The sequence below is a fragment of the Carassius auratus genome, chromosome 41, assembly GCF_003368295.1.
Source record: "Carassius auratus strain Wakin chromosome 41, ASM336829v1, whole genome shotgun sequence".
Lineage (NCBI taxonomy): Eukaryota > Metazoa > Chordata > Actinopteri > Cypriniformes > Cyprinidae > Carassius > Carassius auratus.
The window spans coordinates 24,223,372-24,249,896 of NC_039283.1; the positions used below are offsets into that span (position 1 = coordinate 24,223,372).

The following is a 26,525-nucleotide window of genomic DNA, read 5'->3' on the forward strand; positions in this document are numbered from 1 at the left end:
TAGATGGAGGCAAAGACCCATATTACCCATGCGCGCTCCCGCGCCACCTTTGACGCAAAGATGTTGGATGGTATGATGATGCTGATGGATGGCCTTACAAAGTAAGTAGCATTTATTATGATTAAGTTATAAATTATACAGTGCAAGTTTTCGTTTAAATTGAATATCCACAATCTTGGCCAGAATGTCCTATTTTGTTCTCCTAAATCGTCTGAGGTTTGACAATATAACTTATTTGGAAACGAAAAGCGCACTTGAAATGTCTGAATGTCGTTACAAATCTGTGTGTTTGCGTTCAGATGTTGCGCTATGTGTTTTCCTCTCTTCATTCTGTGCTTGTATTTTGATTCAACTGGTGTTTGGCGATTTTCAGTACATATATGAAATCAGTTCCCTAATATTAAACTATCAGAAAATGCAACAATACTTTTTTTTTTTTTTTCTCTCTTCACTTAGAATAGTATTAGAGACACCGGGGCAAGTTGTCTCACTGTTATTTTTTGCCATGTCATCATATGCATAGACACAAGTTCCTGACTACAGTAATGCTGTCTTATTTTGTATGATGAAGCCACAAAACCTTTTACAATTTTTGTCACAAGTAAAGTATATTTAAAGAATCTTTTATAGAATTAGATGTATACAATTTTGCCCTTTTTGTCTAAGCTATTATATTGTTGAATGTTTAATCTGTATCTGCCATGTAATAGCCAGTGAAGCTGATATGGTAATAAATGTAAATACCTAAATATATCTTAACTACAAAAATGCTCCTAAACATTTGCACTGTTATCAACTGAAGGGGCATATTGTCACAATGGAATATGCAATTAAACAGCCTATCAAAGCCTGCTTTATTATATCAAATAGTTGCAAACAATACTTCTATATTTTTAAAATGCACACATTTCTAACATTTTAAAACACATGTGAAATTTGCCTCAACCTTGGATTTATAAAATAAATAAATAAATACAATGAATGCCCCTGTCCTGAGAACACAGTACAGTCTAGTGTGCTTTACAAAAATATGATGAGACTGGAGTTTTAATTTGATTGACATTTGAAACCATCCTGTATAGTTGTACTTTTGACTCACAGCTGAAGTTAAACCTTTGGGACAGCTTCTGTTTTTTTTTTTCTCATTTAACCTAGCAAACATCTTTTTTTCCCTTTACCTTCCATCTGCATGAATATAAACATGTATGTACTATATAATATACGTGCTGAGTGATGATGAATAAACCATTGAATAAGGAGAAATTTGAGCAGGTTAGACAAGTGTTCCTGTTGAATCATTTCATGCAAATGAGTGACACAGGTGGGCAAGCCGCTGTAAAATGTGCCCCCCTCTCCGAAACTAGCGGCATCACCCAAACACACCTCACAGGTGCACAACATTATTGTTTCTGAAGCTTAAATGTGATCAGCAGAGCAAAACATCATTAAATTCCTGCTGTTTCCGCTGATTACAGGTCATAAGCTTTTGTATTCGCCTGCTATCTGTGTTTTCTTTTGAAAATGATGATTATTCATTCAGGGTTGAGGCATAAAAACCAAGACTACAGACACCTGCACAATTTACCCGCCCCTTTGTATTCTGTGACTATTTTTATTGATAAATAATTGCTATTGCAGCTCATCATTATTGGATTTGCTCTCAGATATGGAAACCTTTCTAAGATGTATTACAGTAATTATCTCTGTCAGTCTGAAATGCTTTTACATCTGTGGCTTGAATGAACAGAATAATAAAAATCTTGCAGCAGTTTCTGATTTCAATTAATTACTTCGTCAGAGTGATTACAAACTTTAGGTTTTGATTTTATAGCGGGAAGTGCTTTAAATAATAAATAGCAAAGAGGAAAAAGTTTTATTCACCTATAACCTTTTGCATGCTTTGTTATCTGGATTTTATTTTGGACTTGCAAGACAAAGATAGTCTTGATTGCAGTGATCCTAAAGCAAATAATAAATGAAAAAAGGCATAATTGAAATGAATATGCAAACATTAGTTTGCACATTAATGCAGTAACACTCATGCACGAATAGTGGTATTGAATGTTGTTATCGGACAACATTTTTTGATGAATAAAACCTCACTTATTGTGGTTTGTACACAGAAATATGAGAGATATGTGTATGAAGATGTTACCAAGGTATGAGTGACACACTGTAACTTTACTTAGACGCTGGATAATGAGAGAATCAGTGCAAATGCCAAAGTAATAGTTTCTGATTCCCCCCAATGGATTATAATTTTTTTCTTATTTTGTATCTATGCATAAATTAAAAAATCTGCTGAAATTTATTATTCATCTGAGATGTGATTAATATGCAAAACTATGCAAATTAAGATGCAATTAGGCTCCAATTCTCTAGTGGAATTTTCCATTATAATTTAATACAAAGTAACAGAGTAATTGGTGTCACGTGTAATTACGGTTACTCAAGTGTACTTTCAGGCATGCAAATGATGTGCTATATGTTGGTTATCTGATGCAAATGTGATGCTTTAAGAAGTTGGGAACCCCAAAAACGTGTGGAGCAAAAATATTGCATTTACCTAGAATTAAATGTCCAATGTCTGTGGTCCACTTGTAATGTAGATGCCTAGCTGCTATGAAATATTTGGAAAGTTGACACAAAACAGCTATTGCATGCAGCTTATATTAATTGAGAGCTTGCATGGAATATTCAAACTTTCTAAATGGCATTTCAATTGGCAGGAATGCACACAGGGCTTCTCGAGTGCCTTGGAGATCAGCTCCTTCTTGGGAGGTAAATTGATTTTGAATTGTTACATGGCTGGTTACATGACTCGCTTGACATCTAGTCTAATGACGTTATAACACAGATGCTCGCTTCATTGAGCTATGCCTCTCTTATCTGTACATCCTCTCTCCCTCTTCTCTTCCCGATCGGCGCTCCAAACAAAGACTTGGGCTCCCTGCGCCCTCCCTCTGCTGCACCGCCTCCGCTCCGTCCCCCTGCCCGCACAACTCTCTCAAAGAACATAATCCTTCAACAAAAATCGACGCACAAAGGAAACTTGAGCTCAATCCTATAACGCACAGCCGTGGCAGACAATACCCCCTCCCACCAGCCCATCCGTGCCTCTTCAGGAACGCTAAATGCCCTGTGGCAAAAATCAGTCTTGATCCCTCCCAGCCTGGCTGATTAGAGGCATCCCGCTCTGGGTTTTGCCCATTAGTGCATGGCACACCGTACGGGCTGCCCACTGCAGCGCACCTCCAGTTCCCTGTGCTCAAGGGCCTGGTGATTGATTGCTGAAAATAATATACATAATGTTTTTTGTTCTCCAAAAAGTTACATTTCAGTTAGATTTAATCGGCCTTTATCTTATCCCAAACCCCTCTAGAACTTTCCCATCTTCTGTGCATGTATTCTCATGTCTTGCAAGCATAAAAATAGTGTTTTGCATCATCAAAATCTGTTGATTTCATCAAATTAATAGATGAGGTTTCACTGAAATTTTGTAAGCTTTCATGCTCTTATAATTTGTACAATTGTTTTTCAGTGGAGAAAACTTCATGTAAAATATGTTGCAAAAAATAAAAGCATAACTTGCGTAATTTTGTTTTGGTGAGGCCAGTGTAAAATGTTGTTGTGGTTAGGCTAGTGTAAATTCGGCAGAGCAAGTACAAATCTAGGCCAGCAGAAAAAATACTTTGTACATGGTTCTTTGGAGAATAAAAATGAAGTGTTTATCTTATACTGCTTTGTGCATGAAGGGTATTACTTTAAAGTTTGTTTTGCTGAAAAAAATTGTGGAAAAATTAGACAAGCCCAATTTTTTATTGAGGGCTGTACTTAGTACATGGCTGTCTGGAGACAATTTAATTTATTTTTTAATGAAACATTAGCAGGGAAAGTACAAATCCTTATTTGTTGAGATCTCTATATGGTTCTTTGGAATATATATATATATATACACACAATTGATTGTTCATAATAATTTCTTTATATCTTTTCTTCAGAAATGCAAAAAAGTGTAATTTCTTAATATTCTCCTGTGACTTTGCACTGAGCTTTAAGTGTATGTTTCCTGCTTGAGGTTTAGAAATGTGCATCTGGCGTGTTTTAATGAGTAGTTTGTGTGTCAGGTTTACCAGTGACCTACTGTTACCCAGATATTCTTTGCATCTTGGATTTCCTTTGCATTTGTAGGCCAGTATATCTTAACAAAGCTGCACTGATGATCTCGTATTCAACCCGCTGCCAAAGTTGCACATCAGGTGTTCAGATATGAATGTCAGAAATATGGGAATTGAGGTAAGGTGCAACAAAAGATGCACAACTGAGCACGGCAGGAACTAAAACTGGGTTTGTGGCATCAGCATTGTGTACAATAGTATAGTGCGATGCACGTTTGCCTGCGTCGAATTTCCTGCATGTGGCAGTTTAATAATAGCACCCCGGCTTCCAAGATGCAGAATAATGCTGCTACCTGAATCTCAGTCAAAGCGTCTTTAATGCGTCCCCTTAGATTTGGCTTTGGGCATGCAAGTTCACAGTGGGGGAGCGTGGGTGAGGCCGATGTAATCTCATGTTCGAAGCGTAAATGTTCAGCCCGGTTAGTCTGTGTGGTCTTTCTCTGTCTGTGCATTCGCAGAATGGCAGTCGAACGCAGCCCCCATGTGAAGATTACATCGACGACACATACTGCTTACTGAAACTAGGCCACGCTCTGATGTTTTGAGGGTGAAGGAACCACGCTGTACGTCCTCACCTGGCTGTGATCTCACCGATGGGGAATGTGCACCGAGTCGGCTCATGCGGGAGATTGCATTCTGTTAAACATCTCTAGTCGGCACGTGCCTTCTGCAGCAATTAAGAGAACAGGAATGATGTTGCATAATGGAAAATGTGGCATTTAACATGTCTTACTAAATCTCTGGTCGCACTAGATGGAATTAAGATGTTAAAGTAATTATTTTTTTCTCAGATTAATATTTGGGAGACAATATTTGAGCAACCTGACCAGTAACATTCTACTAATGAGTGAGTTTAGGGAAACCTGTTTGAAAACAGTCAACAGTTGTATAGTTATATTAGTAGCGCAGAAAGTTTTAAACATATGCAGTTAACGTACACAAATGCTTTAAGATAGAATGCAATGAATAAAGCATAATAAAAAATTCGAAAAATAGCAAAATGCTTTATTAATTAATATTGAATTTGGTAAACATCTATAGTCGGCACTTGGCTTCTTGTAGTGTTTGTAGTAATTGTGGCATGCTCCTAACGTGTCTTACTAAATGTGTGGTCACACTAGTAATATTTAAGATGTATCTCAGTTTAATATACAGAGAGAATCTGTAATTCTGACTGTTTAAACCTGACCAATAACATTGACTCAACTAATGAATGAGTTTGGGGAAACCTGTCTGAAAACAGTCAACAGTTGTCCGAAGGTGTAAGTAACGAAGAAATAACGTTTCAAACTTATGTAGTCACCCTAAATGAATGCTTTAAGATAGGATGCAATAAACAAAGCATAATTATACATTCTTTAGCCTTATTCACACGGGATTAGTATTATCTAGGGACCTTGTGTGATCTTGAAATTATCCTTCCCACACACAGATCTGAATTTCATGTGGTGCATTCGAACGAGATAAGTGAAGCCTGGAATTTTACTCGAATTTACTGATTAATCTCTCGGATAGCCGGATGTCAAGGCTATGGTCCAGATGGATTAAAAAAAATAATAATAATATAGTTTCTTAATATAATAATATAGTTCGCTGTGTCATTTACATTTCACAAGGTTAAAATAATATCTCAAGCTTTATGCTTGAATTATTTGTAACACATTAACCTCATAACCTTTTCAGTGTTCTGTTTCTGTAAATTTTATGGTGTAGCGATATGATGACAGCACCCAAAATAATATCAAACACTTCAACATAGCTCCATTCTTTGCGAAAGATGGATAAAAAGGTGCATATGAAACAAAAACCTTGAAAAATGATATACGACCCAGTAAATCCAGGCCAAATCACAGAGATGCCGATTTGCACTGGACTAGTATTATCACAGGACCTCTGTGTTTGGCTAAATATGGTAGGTCTTTTGCAGGGGAATTTTAATTTTACGTATTACAAACATGGCCGATTCGCACGGTATTAAGATCACAAGGTAATACTAATCCTGTGCGAATAGGGCTTTTAATAGTAAAATAAACTAAATGTTTTATTATATATTATTATATTGTGTTTTGGGGGGTAAACGTCTATAGTCGGCACATGACTTCTTGTAGCGCTAAAGAGTACGGAAATGCGGTTGCATAATGGAAATTGTGTCATTAACGTGCTTCGTAAGGTGTTTTACTAAATGAGTGGTCAAAATCTTTTCTTGTATTTCAGTTTAATATGGAGAAACATAATTTAAGCATTCTGACCACCCCAGTGCAGTGATTATGACTCAGCGGATAAGTGAGTTCGGGGTGGAAATGTTTGGAAACCTGTTTGAAAACAGTCAGCAGTTGTCAGGTGATGTTTCATAATGCAGGAGTTTTAAACTTACGCAGTTAAATGAATGCTATGTAGTTTGAATAAAGCATAATAATAAATCCATAAATGGTCAAATATACTTATTTTTTTATTATATGTATAATTATGTGAGATTAATTTGGGTAAACATCTATAGTTGACACATGCAGTGATCAATTCGATGTGGAAATGTCTGGTAAACCTGTTGTCAGGTGACATTAGCAATGCAGAAATCAAGTTTTACAGTAATAATGAAATGAGCTTTTAGAATGATGACGCACATTCGATAATGCATATTCTGGATAATGCATAATCGTGAACTAATATTTTTATCAATTTCACCTCTACTTAAAAAGCATAGTTAACCCCCAAAATTTTCATTCTGTTCTGTTGTTATTCTGTGCAAAGGATGTTTTGAAGAATGTTCAAGCTGCCCATTTATGTATAATATATATATATATATATATATATATATATATAGAGCGCAAAACTTTTAGACTTTGTGCCTATCAAACGTTTGAACAATAACAAAGTGCCTACATGTCCCAAAAGAACTACATTTCAATTGTGTGACGTGTTACACTTTGGAGAAAAAGAAACTGCTAAATGGCAATTAACAACACAAAGCGCTCTAGAGAGCAATCTTTCTCTTTCTTTTCTCTTTCTCCTCTTTTGATTGTTCAATCGAATTAACACCCGAATAAGTGAATCACAAAGACTGACAGTTGTGTTTCTGGCTCAACTTCTCAGCTTTTGCTTCTATGGAAGTACACAAACATGAAACAAACATTATTTGAAATATTTGCTCAGCAGATGTGTTTTCTCTTTTTTAAAGAAGTAAAAAAAAAATCCATCACAGAATAGGAAACGGGGTTGGGAATAAATGCAGTAATTTGGTTCTTCTCTTCATGGATTACTGTCACTCCCCATCAGCCACTCTGTGTGCGCTTGCCAGTCCTGTTTGCAATTTCTGGGCTTGTGCTGTACCTTGAAATATTTGCCAAATGGATTTTATAGAGGCTGTAATTAAATTTAGTCCACCTTCACATGGTTTAGGAGGGCAGAGGCAGCCTCTCTGCTTCGAGTGGGTTTTCCTGGTGGTGTTCTCAAACACATTAAAACCTTAATGTCCAAATTAAAGCATTGATTTTGTGATAATGTTTAATTTTTTAAGAGAATTTGAGGAGAATTGCAAAATATTGCAAACATGAACTCAAGCTGTTAAATGCATCATTCATTCATTCATAAAAATATGTGAGCAAACATTTTCATCAGCTTTTGTTTTTACTCACCATGTCATTATTTGAAACCGAAGATGATTTGAAGAATGTTCAAACTGATGTTTTATATTTTATCACTACAGTATATCCATTTTTATTCATCAACAAAAACATTTTATTTTAAATTATTTTATATGAAATAAATAAATCTATTTTATAGAATACGAAACCAAATATTGAATGTTCTAATGTAGTGTTAGTGCATCCAAACATGAAAAGAATTAAATAAATCCTCAATCTTATTTTGCAGGATTTGAACCCCTAACCTGGCCTACAAACACATCAACACAGGTATGTAGGTATTGTATTTTTGTGTAATATGCAATATAAAACATACTTTTAAAAGTGGCTTTATATACAGCAAAACAGTACAGCAGTGGTCACCAGTGAAAACCGATCAAAAATCAGTTGAAACACTATGTAACAATAAAGTAGTGCTTTCTTATAAATCATGGTCTGATCATTAAATGTGAGACCCTTGCACACGATGCACATACACCGATTACTTCCTGTCGGCCCATAATTACCACTGGTTCACTGGCCCTTTTGGATAGTTAGGGTGACATAATTCATTAGTGTTTGCCCAAAGAAATGATTTGAAATCTTTAAAGTGCTCCTTCAAGCATAATAGCTATTAAGGGGGCCACATGCAAGACTGAAGTGTTAAACGGTTTGTTGAAGTCTACTGGGGTACAAGTGATGATAAATATAAATTATAGTTAATATACTGCACCAGTGGTTGTTGAATAAATCAAATGCTTCTGCTGACACAGAAGACTTCTGCAGCGGCAGCCCTTCACAGATGCACGCCACAAAATGCACAACGCCCACAAACAACACTTCACTTTCACAACTCTGAGAGGTTAGTGCATTGCTTATGCCTGAGTACACAAATTTGATTACTAACAACATGTTTTGTACAATTGCAACCCATATACTAACAATAGTCAGTACCCTTATTTGATTAAGAACAGGTAAAAACTTTGCACTTTAAAAGTATTTTTTTAATCTCCATGCAATCTACACTTTGTGTTGTTTGTGTTTGTATCTTAATCTGTTCAAAACACATGTTATAACTGGTGACAGCCTTCTGGTAACAAAATGTTTTCCCAGTGCTACGGCAAGATATTTGTATCATTTATGAGCTAAGGTACAAATGAATAAAAAAAAACAGACAACTGTGAAACATGATCACATGACAACCAGAGCAGGTGAATATGACTTTTACTTTTGACTTTTAAAACTTGAAAGAAATGTCTGCCTCCCAGAAATGTAGGGCTCCCAAAATGTAAACGTTTAAGAATCTGACCCTGAAAAATATATTTATTGATTGATTTTTCACCAAGATGCACATCATTTCATGTTTTTAAGTGAATATATCAGGATTAAGTTAACTAAAACTAAATTTAAAACCATTAAAAAAAACTTTTGTTACTTAAAATAAATAAATGTAATATATATATATATATATATATATATATATATATATATATATATATATATATGTGCATATATATATATATATATATATATATATATTAGAAAAATATAATAGAAATAAATATAATTTAAATAATAATTAATATAAATAAATACATTAAAGATTATCATATATACATTACTTATAATATACACACACAAACACACATACATACATACATACATATATATATATATATATATATATATATATATATATATATATATATATATATATATAATTTTTTTTTTTTTTTTTTCATCTAATAGTTGTCTATGGTGGTTATGTCCCTGTTTATACTCCAGTTTAACACCTAATCTGGATTTTAGCACTGAATTTGGTTGAAAGGATGACGTGGTCTAATAGCTGCTCCCACAGGCAAGGCCTCCTTTGTGAGTGTGGCTTGTTCATTGTCTGCACGGGACGACTAGCACCAAATACACGGCATTCATCACTTTGTCTGCTCTTTGCGTGTCTCCTTTTGAACCAAACAGCAGGAATTATTAGTGGCTTAACACGGATAGGGTCCCAACATGGCATTGACACCATAAGCCTCTTCCCCAAACCTGTGTGGTCTTCCTTATTCAGGGTTAGAAAACATTAGAGTCTGTTCTTAACACTATCGAGCGAGAATTTGAGCGAGAGAACGGCATATTTGCAGAAAGACGTGATTCGGCTGACGTTTAGGGAATTCCGGGGATTATTATTATTATTATTATTGGGAGCGTGAATGTCAATGACATTTTCACAAACGTGGTTTTCCGGGCCGGGAGGGGAGGGAGGCGATACTGGTGCACCACACCTCGGCGTCTCGGGTCCCGCCGATTTGAGGAGCGTGTGAAATCCGTGGCACCTCTCCTGCATTCCTGGCTGAAACGGTGCCATATCTGTGATGGACTGAGGCAGAAGAGCAGGCAGCCGGGGATGAATACGGCTTAATCTTTACACAGGCCACATGTGTGCGCATGATAACATGGATGCTTTCTTCCTGTGCTGGGTTACTCTCATCCGGCTGCCAGGTTGCTGCCTCGAACAGCTGTGTTTCACTGCGATATTTAGCTTGCACCAGAAAAGAACGATGGCTCCTCCTAAGGAGGGGGTTAATGCATGTTTTTGGAATTGGAGGCAAAAATTGCTGTAATACCTGACACATTTCGAGAGACAGATACGGTGCCTTTTTACTGCAGAAAATATGTAAAAGCAACTATAAATGGATGGATGGCTTCTCTGAAGCTGATATTTGATTTAAGACCTTGTTGTGATGGAGATGAGATGAACTTATTATTTATGGCAGAATTTGTGGTTTTGCATTCACATGTTGTTGCCCCACCCCCCTTCTGTTTTTCCAAGGATTACTAAAACATTTATTGTGATTGCATTATCATAAATGATTCTATAGCATCTTCGTCTGTAATTATGGCCCATGTTTCTGTGGCCTTCGGCCTTGAGTTCGGTTGAACCCCAGGTGTAGATCTCAGCTAGTTTAATGAGCAGACACGGACTCCTCTCCTCTCTGAACCGCAGCCGTCCTGCACCCGGCTCAATTAAGAAACACAGAATGTGCGGCGATATTAGCACAAAATTAATAGACTCTCACTAATTGAATCTATCAGATTCAGTGGGTAGTGCATCTTCTACACAAACACAATTGCATGTCTGGACAGATGACAAAGGTTTTGCAGAAATGCCACTGCCAAACCAATCAGTAGTTTAGCTTTTCTTTAGCAGTCAGGATCTAATACATTTATTGTAGATTGTTTCAAAATGCAATATTTGTTTGTTTTGTCATTTATTTATTGTTTGCATATTTTATATGCATATTCTATTTACTATATTTATTTTGGACGTATGTCATTGTTCGTTTACATGATATTAATTTATTTGCATGTTTTTTTTGTTTGTATGTTTTATTAATTTTATTTTATGTTTCACGATGTGTTTATTTATTTCGGATTGCTTGTCTTTTTTGTTGCACATTTTTGATTAATTATTTACTTGGATGTTTTATTTGTTAATTTGTTTGTAAGTATTATTTACTTTTTTGCATGTTTATTTATTTGTTTATTTTATGTTTGTTTTGTATGTGTTTTATTTGTTTGATTGCATTTGTTTTCATGTTTCAATTATTTATTTTGGATTTATGTCTTTGTTTGCTCGCATTTTATTTATTTTGTTGTTTGCATGTTGAATTTATATATGTACACATTTATTTAGGAATTATGTCTGCATGTTTTTGATTTATTTATTTTATTTATTTGCATGTTTTTAGTGTATTTGTTTGTCTGGATTTTATATTTATTTATTATTTTGATTGTATTTGTTTGCATGTTTTTATTTATGAATTTAGGGTTCCATAATTTAAAAAAGAAAATGGTTATGCAGCTCATCCTCTTTTGAGAAATGTTACTCTCTGCAAACACTTTGTCGTATTATTATTTTAGCACATATTTCGCCTTTTCTTTTTGATGTAGCTGTCAAACAAAGACATCAGAAATCATGACATCTGTTTTGAAAGCACGTTGTTTGTTTGCAGTAATAATACATCTGCATTTCCTTCAGTCGCTCCTCATCTGTACAAGTTGATACAATTGCCATGTCAGATGCATCTCTAATTGAAAACTTAATTATCTTTCTGAAGCCATCAGCTGTCACTTACGGGGTTCATATACTAGTATCGTCCCTGGGGAGCAACGTTATTTCAGTCGTAATGGTTTGGGACCCTATATATTGTTGCATGTGAACGTTTGATCACTAAACAGACCATCTATGGCTCACTCTTTAATAAGTCAAATTAGCAGTACTATAAACACTGTTTAATTTCATGTAGGATTTTTTTTTTTTTTTTTTTTTTTTTTTACATGGCTTGACTAACACAATCAAACTTTCCATTAGTCCACTTGCGTCTCTTGATGCCTTTGTTATTTTCTTATTACTCTTTATTTGAAACTCCATGATTCCCAAACATTTCTAAAGTAAAGGGTGAAATGATCAGGTGTGTTTTTATTCCATGAAGAATGTTTTACCTGGAGTCATGACAGCTCTGCAGGCAAACACGACTGTCATTGTTCCATCTGGACGTTTTTCTCAATCGATTTGGCTCATTTTTTGAAACATTCTCCAAACTCGAGGTGCAACAGTAACAAATGTTTTATGGGACATCACAACTCTTATATTCACAATCTCAAATTGCATGTCTGTAACTCACACAAAACATTTAATCCATGCTTCAAAATCAACTTATTGTATCAGTAAATTGGTCATTTCACCATAATGATGTTTTCTTCCCAAAAAAGAAAAATGACTGGAAATTTACTCACCCTCAGGCCATCCAAGATGTAGATGAGTTTGTTTGTTCATCAGATTTGGAGAAATGTAGCATCCCATCAGTTGCTCAGCAATGGATGCTCTGCAGTGAATGGGTGCCGTCAGAATGAGAGTCCAAACAGCTGATAAAAACAAGTTAACAAATTATTATTTGAGTATAGAGTTATAGTGATGGGTTTGTTACAAACATGAAGCTTTTTACTTCACAAGATGTTAATTAATGGACTGGAGTGGTGTTTTAATTACTTGTGGATTATTGTGATGTTTTTATCAGCTGTTTGGACTCTTATTCTGACGGCACCCATTCACTGCAGAGCATCCATTGATGTGAAAGTGATACAATGTTACATTTCCTCAAATCTGTTCTGATAAGGAATCAAACTTATCTATATCATGAGGGTGAGTTTCTGCAACTTTTAATTTCTGGCTGAACTATTCCTTTAAACGAAAAATTGAACCAAAGTAAAAAACGGTATTGTAATGTGCCATTAATGATTCACAGTTAAGATGATGCTATGCAACATTTCATAGTTTCATTGTAGCAGATGTTTCCAAAGTGACTTTGCCTTTAACTTACAGGATCTAAACGTTTTCTTATGGTGAGCTTAGAAAATTTAATGTACAGAACATTGTCTGAAAACATACTCAGAAGTTGATAACTGGATTTTCATTAACATTAACTTAATGTGTTTCTTAGAAATCAGTGCTACTTGGTCAAGACACACATAAGACATGTTCATTTCACGCTGAAAAAAATGGCACAAGCTTCTTGGATTTGAACTGACGATCCTATTTTCTATTGCTCATAAATAGAGATGTTGTGTGCTTTCTGTCAATCATCTGGTAAAATTAAATGTGGGTGTTGAAAGTTATTAATGCTTTTTGAATGTATAGGTGAATTTATGTTCTCTCTCTCTCTCTGTCTCTCTACCCCTCTCTCTATATATATATATCACCATATCTGTGCCCACAAGACCCCAGAATGAAAATTATTTATTCATTTTAAACGAGTTGCACTTGCAGAATGTGGCAGAAATTGTGAATCGTTCAAGAGAATTTCATTCAGAAACAGTTTAAGATGAGACATCGTCTCTGTACAGTATTCCCACGGCATGAAACTCACAACAGATTCAGAAATCAGTTTTACTGTAATTAGGGAAATACTCTAAATGTCATTTTGAATCTTCATACCACTACAATGAATTCCACACTTTTGCTATTACTCACAGTTACTCATCGTATTGAACAGGACCTCGTGTTTTCGCTCTTTGTTGTGGCACTTTCCGTTTCAAAACTCCTACGGCTTACTTGAAGCAAACTATCGCTGGTCTTTCCACAACAAGCACAGGAGCCGCTTTGTGTTGATTTGTGCTTCTATTTTTGACTAAATTCACAAATAGAATGAAAGGAAATGGATTGGTGGGTTGTGCAATCCCCTGCCTCGAAGCTCCGCCTCGTTTAGAAGTTGTTGATGGGTATCTCGTGAAATTGAACAATTACGTTAAATTACCTCTTTAAATGATCTTTCCAAAATGTTTCTTTAAAAAGAGCAATTTGCTCACATGCTTCCAAAACAAAGTCTGCCTCCATCAGTTATTTTAAACTAGCTGTTTAAGAGAATGAAGGTGTGGTTGGAAAAGTATGACCTTAAGTTTTTGTGGTTGCTTTCACGTTCATGTGGGTATTTCCTACCAATTATAAAAGACAACGGTATTGCGGTCATGAGCATTTCTGAAACTACATACAGTCAATATTGACTTTGATTGCCAACGTTTTGTCTCACCTCAGTGACGTCTGCATGTCATTTTCACCTGCATCCCAAATTCACAAGCCCCAGCCTAATCTTAAAAGCCCAGACTTTGTTTGAACCGATACGCTTCAGCACGCAAACATTGGGTTTAGAGATGCCATGCTTGCTGTTGAAGAATGCCGGTATGGAAGTGTCCAGCATTGGCATGTGCTGCTTTCGCCTCCAGTGCTCCAATGTGCATCGCCGCCATCCACCCAAGCCTTCGCACGGTGTCAGACGCCGATATGCGGCAGAAAAGAACGCCACCTCTTATCGGCGCCAATCCAGATTAACTCAAAGACACGCTCCCCCTACATTTCTGGGCCCACTTGCTTCATATTTGGGCACCGTTTGACTTGTTTTTGAGCTGTGGTGAACCTAAGGCGAAGAGAAACCCGCAGCCAAGGTGCTCACAATTAGCCACATTTCCCAGGGCTGCAGGCCTGTGGGTTTACTGGACTGCAGAGGCTTAAACCCCCTCGTGTCCCTTCGGGAATCTCGGCCAATTCGGAGCCGCTGGCAACCCTGGAGTGATCCCTGAGAGGTGGATGGGTATGATATGCCTTCCACAAGAGGCCATTTGCATCGTGCTGAATTCTGAAAGGGATAATAGAAGCATGTTGGCTGGAGGTGTCTGAGAGCGTGTGGACCGACTGCCTTCACTCCCATAGTTCTGTCCTCTTTGTCTTCTAGCATTCAAAAGTTTGAAGTAGACTATGTTTTCATCTCTTTATGCTGTTTTGATTTGATCAAATATTCAGTAAATATTGTGACATGTTACTACAATTTAATATAACTTTTGGTAAATATTTTCAAATGTATGCAGAGTGACCCAGAGCTGAATTTTTGGCATCATTACTCCAGTGTTTTTTTTTTTTTTAAACAAGTCTCTTCTGCTTACCAAGGCAACATTTATTTGATCAAAAATACAGTAAAATAGTAATATTGTGAAATATTATTACGATATAAAATAACTGCTTACTGTGTGTGTGTATATATATATATATATATATATATATATATATATATATATATATATATATTCTTGTGATGCAAAGCTGATTTATTTAACATTATTACTCCAGTCTTCAGTGTAACGTGCTCCTTAAGAAATCATTCTAATATGCTGATTTGCTGCACATTAAATATTTAGTTTGTTATTATAAGAGTTGAATAATTATTAAGGGCCCTATCATACACCCGGCGTAATGCGACGCAAGGCGCAGCGCAAGTGTGTTTACTAGTTTCAGTCTTGCGCCGTTCGCATTTTCCTGTCCAGCGCCACGTCGTTTAATTAGTAAATGCATTTGTGCGCCCATGGGCGTGCTGGTCTAAAAAAGAGGTGTGTTCAGGTGCATTGCTGGTGCATTGCTATTTTAAGGAGCTGAAAATAGACTGCGCCATAAACCAACTCAAACCTGGTGCATAATACTTTTTTGTAGGCTAATTAAATATATATACCGCCAACCGGCTTTCTGTTGTTAAAAAGCAAAAGTGGATTTGGACATGCCCTGAGAGCACTTGGACCGTGCACTTTACACTTTGAGTTTAGATAATTAAAATAGGGCATTAATATTTTAATGGAAACTTGGATTTTTATTTTTATTTATTTTTACTTTTTTTGGGGTATAGAAAGTTCAAAAGAACAGCATTTATTCGAAAAATAAATCTTTTGTAACTACAAAATTATCTACTGTAATTTTTTTATATAAGTGATGTATTATTAAATATAATGTAATTTATTCAATTAATTATTAAGTATTTGCTTAGTAAATAGAGATGGAGAGATTCCTTTATTTGTCATTTTTATGCTTCACATAAAAATTTAATTACATTACACACATCCACACCTCAGTAATTCAGTGCACAACAATATGACAGCTACAAATAGCTTATAAATAAGTTTTAAAAAAATTCACTAAAATAGAACTTACAAAGCACAGTCTTTTAAGTGCAGTTCACATACTCAAATTAAGCAGTTTAAAATAAAAGTTTATATATATATATATATATATATATATATATATATATATATATATATATATATATATATACTTTTAGTTTAAACTGTATTTTAAACTACACAGGCACAGTTGTGTAGTTTAGGAGTTTAGGAGTCACAAGCTGCAGTTAAATGTGTCATTAAATCTCAGGGATTTAAGTCAGTGACTATAGATGTTTTGAATGGGTGTCTGCAGTATTCAAGCTGCACTCAGCTGAGATGATCCTCCCAGACTTGGTTGTCACTTGTTGATATGAGTCATGCAGGGTGTAGGTAAAATGTCAAGTTTTACATTCACCTTTTGCATTTTGAAGAAATTCAGGGTTGCATTGCACAGTATGTGTTTGGCCTGTTATGTTCATTGCATTGTTTTCTTCAGGTTTGAAAAGTATTTTTTTTAAATGGTCATATCAAGAGCAATCAAACTGATAGTTTGAGATCATTGTACGATGACAGCTTTGAGAATTTAACACTTATTTCTGTATGGGCATAGTTTGTGACTGCAAAAATCATTAATAGAAATGTAAAATAATTAGGTACAAAAATAAAAGGTACAAATGCTATCAGCTGAGCAGTGTCTTTTCAAAAGTTATTAATATGTACCATTTAGGTACTAATATGTACACTTAAGTACTAATATGTTCCTTTAAGGTGTTAATTTGTGACATTTAGGGGTACAGAAATGTACCTTTAGAAAAGGTACCATCACAGTACCTTTTGGAGCCTTTTTTTCTGAATAGTCATGTCATAATGTGATTTGCAAAGCTGTGATTTCCTGAAATTATGGTGATATTAACTATTTTGGATTTGATGGCAAGGGTTAGATCATGGAAAAAGTGCAGGACATTAATGTATCGGGAAAAAGGCATTGATATGTGGGTCTTAAAGGGTTAGTACACCCAAAAAATGAATGTTGTGTCATTATTTACTCACCCTAAAGTCTTTCAGAAACCGTATGACTTTCTGGTAACACTTTAGAATAGGTAACACTTGTTAACTATTAACTACGACATTTCTCTCAATGAATTCTTAATTTGCTGCTAACTAATAGTTAGCAAGGTAGTTGTTATGGTTAGGTATTGGGTAAGATTAGGGATGTAGAATAAGGTCAAGTAGAATAAGGTATTAATATGTTCTTAATTAGCACTGATGCATGGCTAATAGTCTAGTAATATGCATGCTAATAAGCAACTAATAGGTGTTAGTGTTACCGACTTTCTTTTTCAAGACACACAAAGAAAATCATTTGAAGAATATTTAATGGCTGTTTTTGCTTCTACTGTAATAAAATGTTGTTGTTGGTGTTAATTTTTGGAGTACCTTTTTTTTTTTTTTTTTTTTTTTTTGATTACACTTAAAAAATATATATTCTGTAGGAATTTCTGATTCAAAATTAAAATGAAAATTTTTCAGTCTAAATGTGGAAGAAACCATTTTTTAATAGTAATTATGCAGATAAATTAATCATGACCATTTATGGCACAACAGACCTTTGATCAAACTATAAGTGTTACCCGGGGAAAAAAATAATTATACATGTATGATATGACCCATTTATCTGCATCACTCTTGTACTATTAAGTATTATGTTCAGATTTACAGACTGTCATTCTTAAAGACATCATTTCCTTTCTTATGTCTGTCAAGCTCTAGCCAAACGGTTTTGATTAATTTACACAGGAAGTGCTTGTGAAAGAGATTTATATCATGGTTCGTCTACAAAATAATCAAATCATTAGCAGCTAATGACAGCAGGTTGACGGATGATCTGGATATTTGTCTGGTCCCAGTAACGCTAGCGTCTGTAGACAGAGGATGCTGGCCCCACATGTCACAGCTACACCGTAATCATGTTTCAGCTGTTCTGAGATCAGCCGCACAGACAATCCTCGTCTTAATGAAGTCGTCTGAGGAGGTGGCAATTACTGACTTCTGTCACTATCATCGGGGGCAACGAGGTTTGGGAGAAGCACTCTCTTTGGTTGAGGGATCCCCCATTGATTTCAATGGAGTGATGTAGAGCACTTGTCAAAAACAACATGGAATATTAATTGGTTGGAGAAAAGAAGTGGAAAGTCTCTGTCAAGAGAGCGTAATTGAAGCTCATTTCATTCTCGGTGTAATCAAACCAGCGTTACTATTTGTGGCATAAATGCTTAACTCTATCTGAAACATTTTATGGATCTCTTAAATCTTAAAAGGTTTTTTTTTTTTTTTTTTGGAAATATATATATTTTTTCAATTCAGCAAGGATACATTCAATTGATTAAAAGTGACAATAAAGACATTTCTAATGATGTTTTAAAATATTAATATTTCAAATAAATTTTCTTTTGAAATGTCAGTTTGTTTGTTTTTTTCATCATGATTTCCACAAAAATATAAAGCAGCGCAACTGTTTTCAACTGTTTTGATAATAATAAAAAATATATATCTTGAGTTGAAAATCATCTGATTTTTGAAGGATCACGTGGCACTGAATAATGGAGTTATGATGATGAAAATTCAGCTTTACATCAAGGAAAAATTCATTTAGTTTCAGAAAGCATTCAAATAGTAAACCGTTTACATCAATATATCCCAATATTATGTTTTTTATCATATTTTTTATCAAATAAACACAGTCTTGGTGAGCAAAAGAGACTTCTTTCAAAAACCGTACAGACCCTGAACAGTTTATTAAAGCAATTTTCTGCAGTTTTCATGAACTTATATTATTCAAAATCCTACTGAATATTTAATTTCTAAAAATAGTGAAAAAAAAAAATCAGTCATTAATTACTTATCTTCCAGATAAATAATACAATTAAATGAAGGTAACATTTTTTCTTAGCTAATACAATTTTTATTTTTATTGCAAAATTGCTGTTTATAGAGTCCATGTTTGACCAGCTTTAATTATTTTAGTTTATTACACGGCTCTGTGGAATACTTGATTCTGATTGGTCAGTCGCGACATTCCGAGGTATGCTATCCCTCGATAACAACATGTAAAAGCTGATAACACAGGCTCATCCGGGAAACAGAAGTCTGTGCTGTACTCTTGCTAGGAACTATTTTGTCTTGGTGGAATTCACTTTGCGTTTGTTTAGCTGATAAAGTATTACAATTCCATTCAAAATTGTGTACAATTATTTAATTATGTCATCCTGGTATTGCGGACTCGCTCTCTCATTTCATACAAATGCATTATACGAGTACTAACAAACTGGCAAGATTTGAGAACAGTTTCTTCTTTAATCTTTTATCACCATAATTATTTATGTGGTAAAATATAAGTGTTATAAGTGGTATGACTGACTGTACTGTCTCTCTTTATTGTCCGTCTAGTTTGATCTTGCCGCTTGTTCGCAACTGTTGTGTTCACTGAAGATTTGTGTTCAAATATTTCAGCTAAAATCAATATTTCATGTCTAATTACTTGCTTATTTGGCTAGTAGCCGTGTAAAACGTGTGATAATTTACATCCAGCCAGTTGTTATCGCAGAAAAACCCTCTTCAGAGTGATACAGGTCCCCTCCGTATTATTCAGTGGCCAGATGTACATTAACCCTTACTTATTTAATTCAATTTATTTTGCACAACTTGAAAAATTGACAAAATCAGTCACTGGTTCAGTATACTTTATTAAAAGGTACTAACATCTACTATTAAGGTACAAATATGTACCTTTCAGGCACTAAAATGCACTCTTTAAGAGTAAATAATGCATAAATGTGTACTTTTTTTGTTGGTATTTTTATTAGTTTTGCATTACACAATAAACACCAAACAAAGCAACAACAAGAAAAGTACAAAATACTTAAAATGTTAGCAATAATAAAAGAACAATCAGGGCATATAGGCAGTTTCAGTAGAAAAACAAGCAAGCACTCAACAGAGGACAGGCAGCATACCAAAGCAGGGGGCCTAATACAGATCCTTGAGGCACTCCATATTTGACTGCTGTAAATATTTGTCTTTTTGCAAAGATTTCAGATGATGACAACATTTGTGAAGACTCCAAATGATGCAAACTTTGGATTAACAAAATTGTCTGATCTTTTCCTTACAGTGTAATATTATCCTTGTATTGTACTCATTTTGTGCTGTCATACAGTTCTGTGTGATTGCCCCTTACACATTTGTTGAATGTGCTATGAATTGAATCAAAATCTTACCGCAGAGCTAAAGTACTATTGCTGATCAGGGCCATATGATCTTGAAATGATTGCCATTTACTGTAAAATTGATCAAGATTACCCATAACTCCATCCCGGACTCTCACATGCAATATTCAGTTAAGTCAAGTCAACCAAGTCTTAAACTGAGGAACAATGTCCGATTTCCACAGCCTTAGAATGACACTCAAATGTGTACTTTTTTAAGTGTTGTGCACAGACACACAAGTTTTTAGATTCTGCATTTGCTCTATAGGAGGAAAATAAAAACCATTTGTGTTCCACAGAAAAAATAACCATACAGGTTTAGAATGAGTTAATGAAGACAGACATTTCATTTTTAAGTGACCTGTTTCTTTAAAAGAAGACAGCATATTAAAATAGATCAGTTTAAGTGAAAAGTTTGCTTAATGTATTGTATGCACTAAAAATCACGTTGCTTTTTTTAATCTTTAAGTCTTACTGATGTAAAACATAGGGGATTTTCTGGAGAAAATAATTGAAAGAGATGTCATAAAATGTCTTTTCTCAGATTAATGCTAATAGAATCATGTCTGAAATGCTTTTGGTAGATGTAATAAATCCGATGCTCACAGCACAAGTTTGTCACAGTTCAGCTCATCCTGTGTGGCTGACCCCATACGCTCACGATTGACTGGAGCACAGGTGTGCTTTGAAGCTTTCAGATGTTGCCATGGTTTCATCCTGTTATCCAGCCCATGCAATTATGCGAAACAGATGAACTTCACTCCTCAGCAAATGAACAACAGGTAAAGTGTAGCGTAGTCACCGATCATCTCCAAAGGCGGCGAGTTTTCCCTCATAAAAGCTTTTGCCAAGTGATGTGTTGCTGCTTGTCAGTCGAGTGCTTTTAATGGCAGGCAAGCGCTCCCAACTTCAAACTCTGTGGAATTTTAGGAATCAGTGTGTGGTTTGTCTCTTCAAATTACTGTAATAAAGTCACATTTATCTTAAGTGCTTCAAACGGGTCATAAATCTGATGAAATCACAAGAAAAGAAGAAGTGGCAGGAAAAACCCTCCGTGAACAAATTGCAAACTTTCTCAAGTCTGATTTCGCCACTGAATATATATATATATATATATAGTATTATTTTGTTTCGTTTAATTTCAAGTAACTTTTAATGGTTTTAGTTTTAGTTTTTATTAACTGTAATAACCCTGATGGAGATACATTCTCATGCTTGTTTTTTTTTATGCCGGCGAATAATGTCCAGCCAAGCAGAGCAAACTCTTGTCATGCAGGATTCTTTATCTGAGCTGCTTATTTGAGTTCAGGTGTGTGGTTTAATTAAGCAGGACTAATGGACTCTCTGCTGCTCACGTGTCCTGCTGGGACTCAAAGACCGCGATCAAATGCATGTCAGTTATTTGGTAATGAGCTGAAGGGGATGAAGATTTGAATTTGTATTTGATTTGCATTTTTCTCACACTTTTTCTTACTCTCCTACTCACACTGGTTTCACATTTACAGATATGTATCTTAACCTTAGTGATAGAATCACATGCAGAGTTTGCACTTTCAGGACATGCTGTTTCACACAATCTCTGAGTTTTGGAATTTTTGTAACATCAGAAAGGACAGTCAATCTAGTACAGTTAATTGTAAACTATGTGTGTGTGTGCATGTGTTTAATAAAAAATACACAAATAAAAAAAAATAAATAAAAAACCCTAATACAATAAATAAATAAATTAAAATTTATTTGATCAAATATAATAAAATATAAAATATGAAAATTAAAAAAAGAAAAGAAATCATAGCTCCTAACCCATACGCCCAACCAATATATATATATAATATGAATATTCAATATTAAAATGTACAAACAAGGCCAGATTGAAGAACAATATATATATATATATATATATATATATATATATATATATATATATATATATATATATATATATATATATATGTGTGTGTGTGTGTGTGTGTATGTATGTATGTATGTATGTGTATATATATATATATATATATATATATATATATATATATATATATATATATATATATATATTTTTTTTTTTTTTTTTTTTTTTTTTTTTTTTTTTTTTGCTGTGTTAGCACATGGGTGAGGAGGCATGATTGTTTTGTTCACAGTGCTGATTCTTGACAGCTATAGACGGGTGGGCTGGCAGATATCCTGGTTGGGCAATTTTCCTGTTGTGGGTCGGGGTATTCCCCTTGTATTGCAAGAGGGGAAAATCTAGATATTTATACCATATATATATTGCCTTTTTAACTACATTAAGGTTACTACATTAAGGTATATAGAGATATAAATTAATTTTATTGAATGAATTGTCATATCATATTGTCATATCATTTTGATTGACAGCTGTTCAAAAAAAAAAAAGCAAACAGTTAGAGTTTGCCTTTGTTTATGTCATGCACTGTATGAAGGATGCAGGTTTTTGTTGAATTTGCACGTTCATCAGTTTCACACTGTAGATCAGAAAGCTGATCTTATCTAAAGAGATCTTCAAATCAACATCCTGTTAGGGCCTGACATGGGTGGTAGATCCGGGCGATTAGCGTCTCAAACTCTTCTGCTTTCATGTCTAGGGAGTGTAAAGCATATTGAACCACGATCAGAACTGTGCTGATCTAATAGATGCTGGCTCACCATGTTTTTCTGAATGGAGCAATCCTGCTGCCATAAACTGCTTCACACTGTTTTTATAAGACTCACGAATCCAGATTAAATGTCATGTTCTAAATTCTAGGAAACGTTTTCATCTCTTTTTAAAGTTGAAAAGTGTATTTATTTTTCATGGTTCTACAGTTTTTTGCATCTATGACAGATGAAGCAGGCGTCAACTGGTAGGTCACGACCCCAAAATCAGTGACATGCCTGTTAAGATCAGATAAACTGCAAACAATTCAGCATTATACAGAATACAGAATTATTATTATTTATTTATTTATTAGATTTTTTTTTTTTTTTTTTTTGCTTAACCCTAATGTTAATCTAAAATGCTAGTTAATGCTTACTTTGCTCATGCAGGGTTTAACAACTTCCTTCCAATTTTTTTATATTATTATTATTATTATTATTATTATTATTATTATTATTGTATTTTGGGGTATTTTTGTCCCCTCCTTGTTACATGGTCCTAAATGATTGGCCTACAAAATAAATTGCTTATAAAATTGCTTGTAAATTATGCTATATTATTACCAAATATTGGTTTCAATATTTTAATCAACTTGTTTTCTTTTTGGAACTTATTGATTGTGGGCCTCACTGATCTGAGCTCATGCAACTCAGTTTTTAAGTAAACTTTGGCAAAACTATCCACAAATACTAAAAAACGAGGTGCATGAGCTCAGATCAGTGAGGCCTGTGATCAGTCAGATGCAAAAAGAAATACAAACCTGTGCTAATTGAAAACCAGATTAAATCCAAGGTGTAGTGAAGATATAGTATAATAAAGAGTTTTACAAGCATTTCTGCTCATTTTTGACCAGGAACACCAAATTAGGTGTAAAATAAGGATTTTCAAGGGTTAAATAACGATGATAACTGTGCAATTCACATACTCTAAAAACTGCAAATTGTTCAGCAAGAACAACAAAATAATAAACCATTCTAAAATTAGACAAGACCTCTGATATTTTGCCCTATAGGCATATATATATATATATATTTTTTGCATTGTAAATATAGCCTGTAATTAAAATGTACCGCTGGATGAAAACAACAGCAGTCTTGTAAACATTAATTTCAGGGTGTTGTTCAGGGTGAGAGGGAAGGGTTGGGATCTAGTGTTAGGATCCGTGGTGTGCTGAGTTTGATTTATTTCTGTTTCTCTACAGTCTGCTAAGGTCTTTTTCATTCTTGCATTTTTCTTTTCCTCACCATTAGACTCGGCTGGCAGAAAAAATATGACTCTGTCAATGCAATTAAGCTGACTTCCTGTGTGAAACACCCACACCGCCACATTAACACCTACTGTCAGTGCGCGGATGTGCCCCAGCTCCGCTAATACTGCTCTGTTAGCGACTTCTCCAACACACGCTCTCAGCTGTTATGGCAGTCGTGGCAGACAGCGTCAAATATTTCGTTTTAAAGTCAACATCATGACATTGAAATTAACCCAATTAATTCCCTAATACGTTTTATTCCACATCAAAACAGTTTGGCTTTGTCATGTTTGATCAGAACCTAATAATTTGATCCCACTCTGAAATGACTTTCCATTTCAGCTGATGTCACAAAGCTTTCTTACAGTTCTCTACCTATTTCCTTCAGCCATGTGAATCTATTCGGGTATTTACATGGTATAGTTTAGTCTATTTCTCCATAGTTATATATATTTAAAAAAATAAAAAAATCTATTCAATTTTGTGAACTTGTGAAATTGAACCTGGATGAAAAAGTATATGATCAGTGAAATTGGCAATTGATCATTAAAACTAAAAATGTATATAGATATATATACTTAATATAGGCTATGAATAACATTTATACATTTGTTCATTATTATTTCTTTCTTTTAATTTAATACAAATATATTAAAATTGAATAAATACAAACACGACGTAATAATATAACATTTTATATATGTAGCATTTTAATTTTTTCAAAAGTTGTTTTACACATATATATGTCCTTTACTTAAAAATATATATATATATATATATATAATTAAATAAAAGTATATATGTATATATTATAACATTTTTGTTTAAGTAGCATTTTTATTTTTTAAGGTAATAAAAGTGCATTTTTATACAATACGAAAATAATAAATGTATGTATTTGTGTGTGTGTGTGTGTATGTTAGTAATATGGCTCAATAGTTGGTCTGTATAGTTGCTGTGCAGTGTAGTACACAATGTTGATCATGTATCTTATATTAAAAGGCCTGTTTTATAATTTAGTGTGTAAATCAAAGCTGATCAATGATTCTTTCCAGCACACATGAAGCCCTCTTGTGGTCACTCTGGAGAACAGCACATGAAAGTCTCGTCCTGAATTCTTGATCCACATGAAGGTGAGTTGAATCCAAAGCCAGTCCTACAAAGTCAGATATTCTCTGTGCTCTTCATACTGTACTACTCTTTCAGACTCAAGGAGTTTCCCTGATCTCTCCTGCTCGAGATTATTCCCCTGAAACTGATGTGTGACGGTGATTCATACAGAGAACTTGAAAATTATAAATGCCTCTGATAAATGAAACCATCTTGGCTTTTGTGGAGTCCCGAAGCCGCTATTTGGGCGAGTTTTCTGAGAAGCAGTTACAATGTGATAGTGACAAGAAATGGCTGTAACGATAACAAGAAGTTATTTGAATCAATATCTGACTGTGGTGTCAAATAATAATTCTGAATCAGTTCAATTCAAATGAATTCACCTTCCACTTTTAAAAACAGAAATATGCGGTCGCAAGCTTTAGAAAACATTCACAGATTTTCTCTGCGATTATGTAAATGTTGGCCTAGTTATCAAGTCCGAGGTGTCAGTGTTTTTGGAAATTTACAGATGTATGTTTCCATGATGTGAGGTTAAACATAGCACGCTGTAGCAGCCACCTTTCCATTCATATGACAATAATACCGCAACAAACACAAATGCACAAACATATTTGTACAAACACCCTTGAGCTAGCGCTGTAGCAACAGGTGATGCTTGCCAGGTCCTTTCTGAAAGCTTGTGCAGGTGAAAACAGATTGTTGGAACACATTTCTCTCAGTGTTGTTGTCTGTGTGTCTCAGACTTTGATATAACATTCCCACACGTGGCTGCTAGAAAATAAAGTTGCTTTGAAATCTACTGCTCATCCTAAAAACATGTAAACCAGTGTCAGGCTCAAAGAGTGCCATTGTTACGACCGACCGCACTGGTTCCTAACACTAATAGAAAACATGAATCTTTTAGATATTGTGCATGCATTTATTTTTTTTATTAAACATTTAGTTTAAAATTGCAACAGATCACAC

At 34.6% G+C, this 26,525-nt stretch overlaps 1 long non-coding RNA gene across 1 annotated transcript; it reads left to right on the forward strand.

Annotated features, from left to right (window-relative positions):
• On the forward strand, nucleotides 1–26,314 carry LOC113059379 (uncharacterized). Its single transcript, XR_003278083.1, has 5 exons — nucleotides 1–101; nucleotides 8,049–8,089; nucleotides 8,572–8,660; nucleotides 25,502–25,579; nucleotides 25,653–26,314. It is a non-coding gene; the product is annotated as an uncharacterized LOC113059379 (long non-coding RNA).
• Nucleotides 26,315–26,525: the final 211 nt, after the last annotated feature.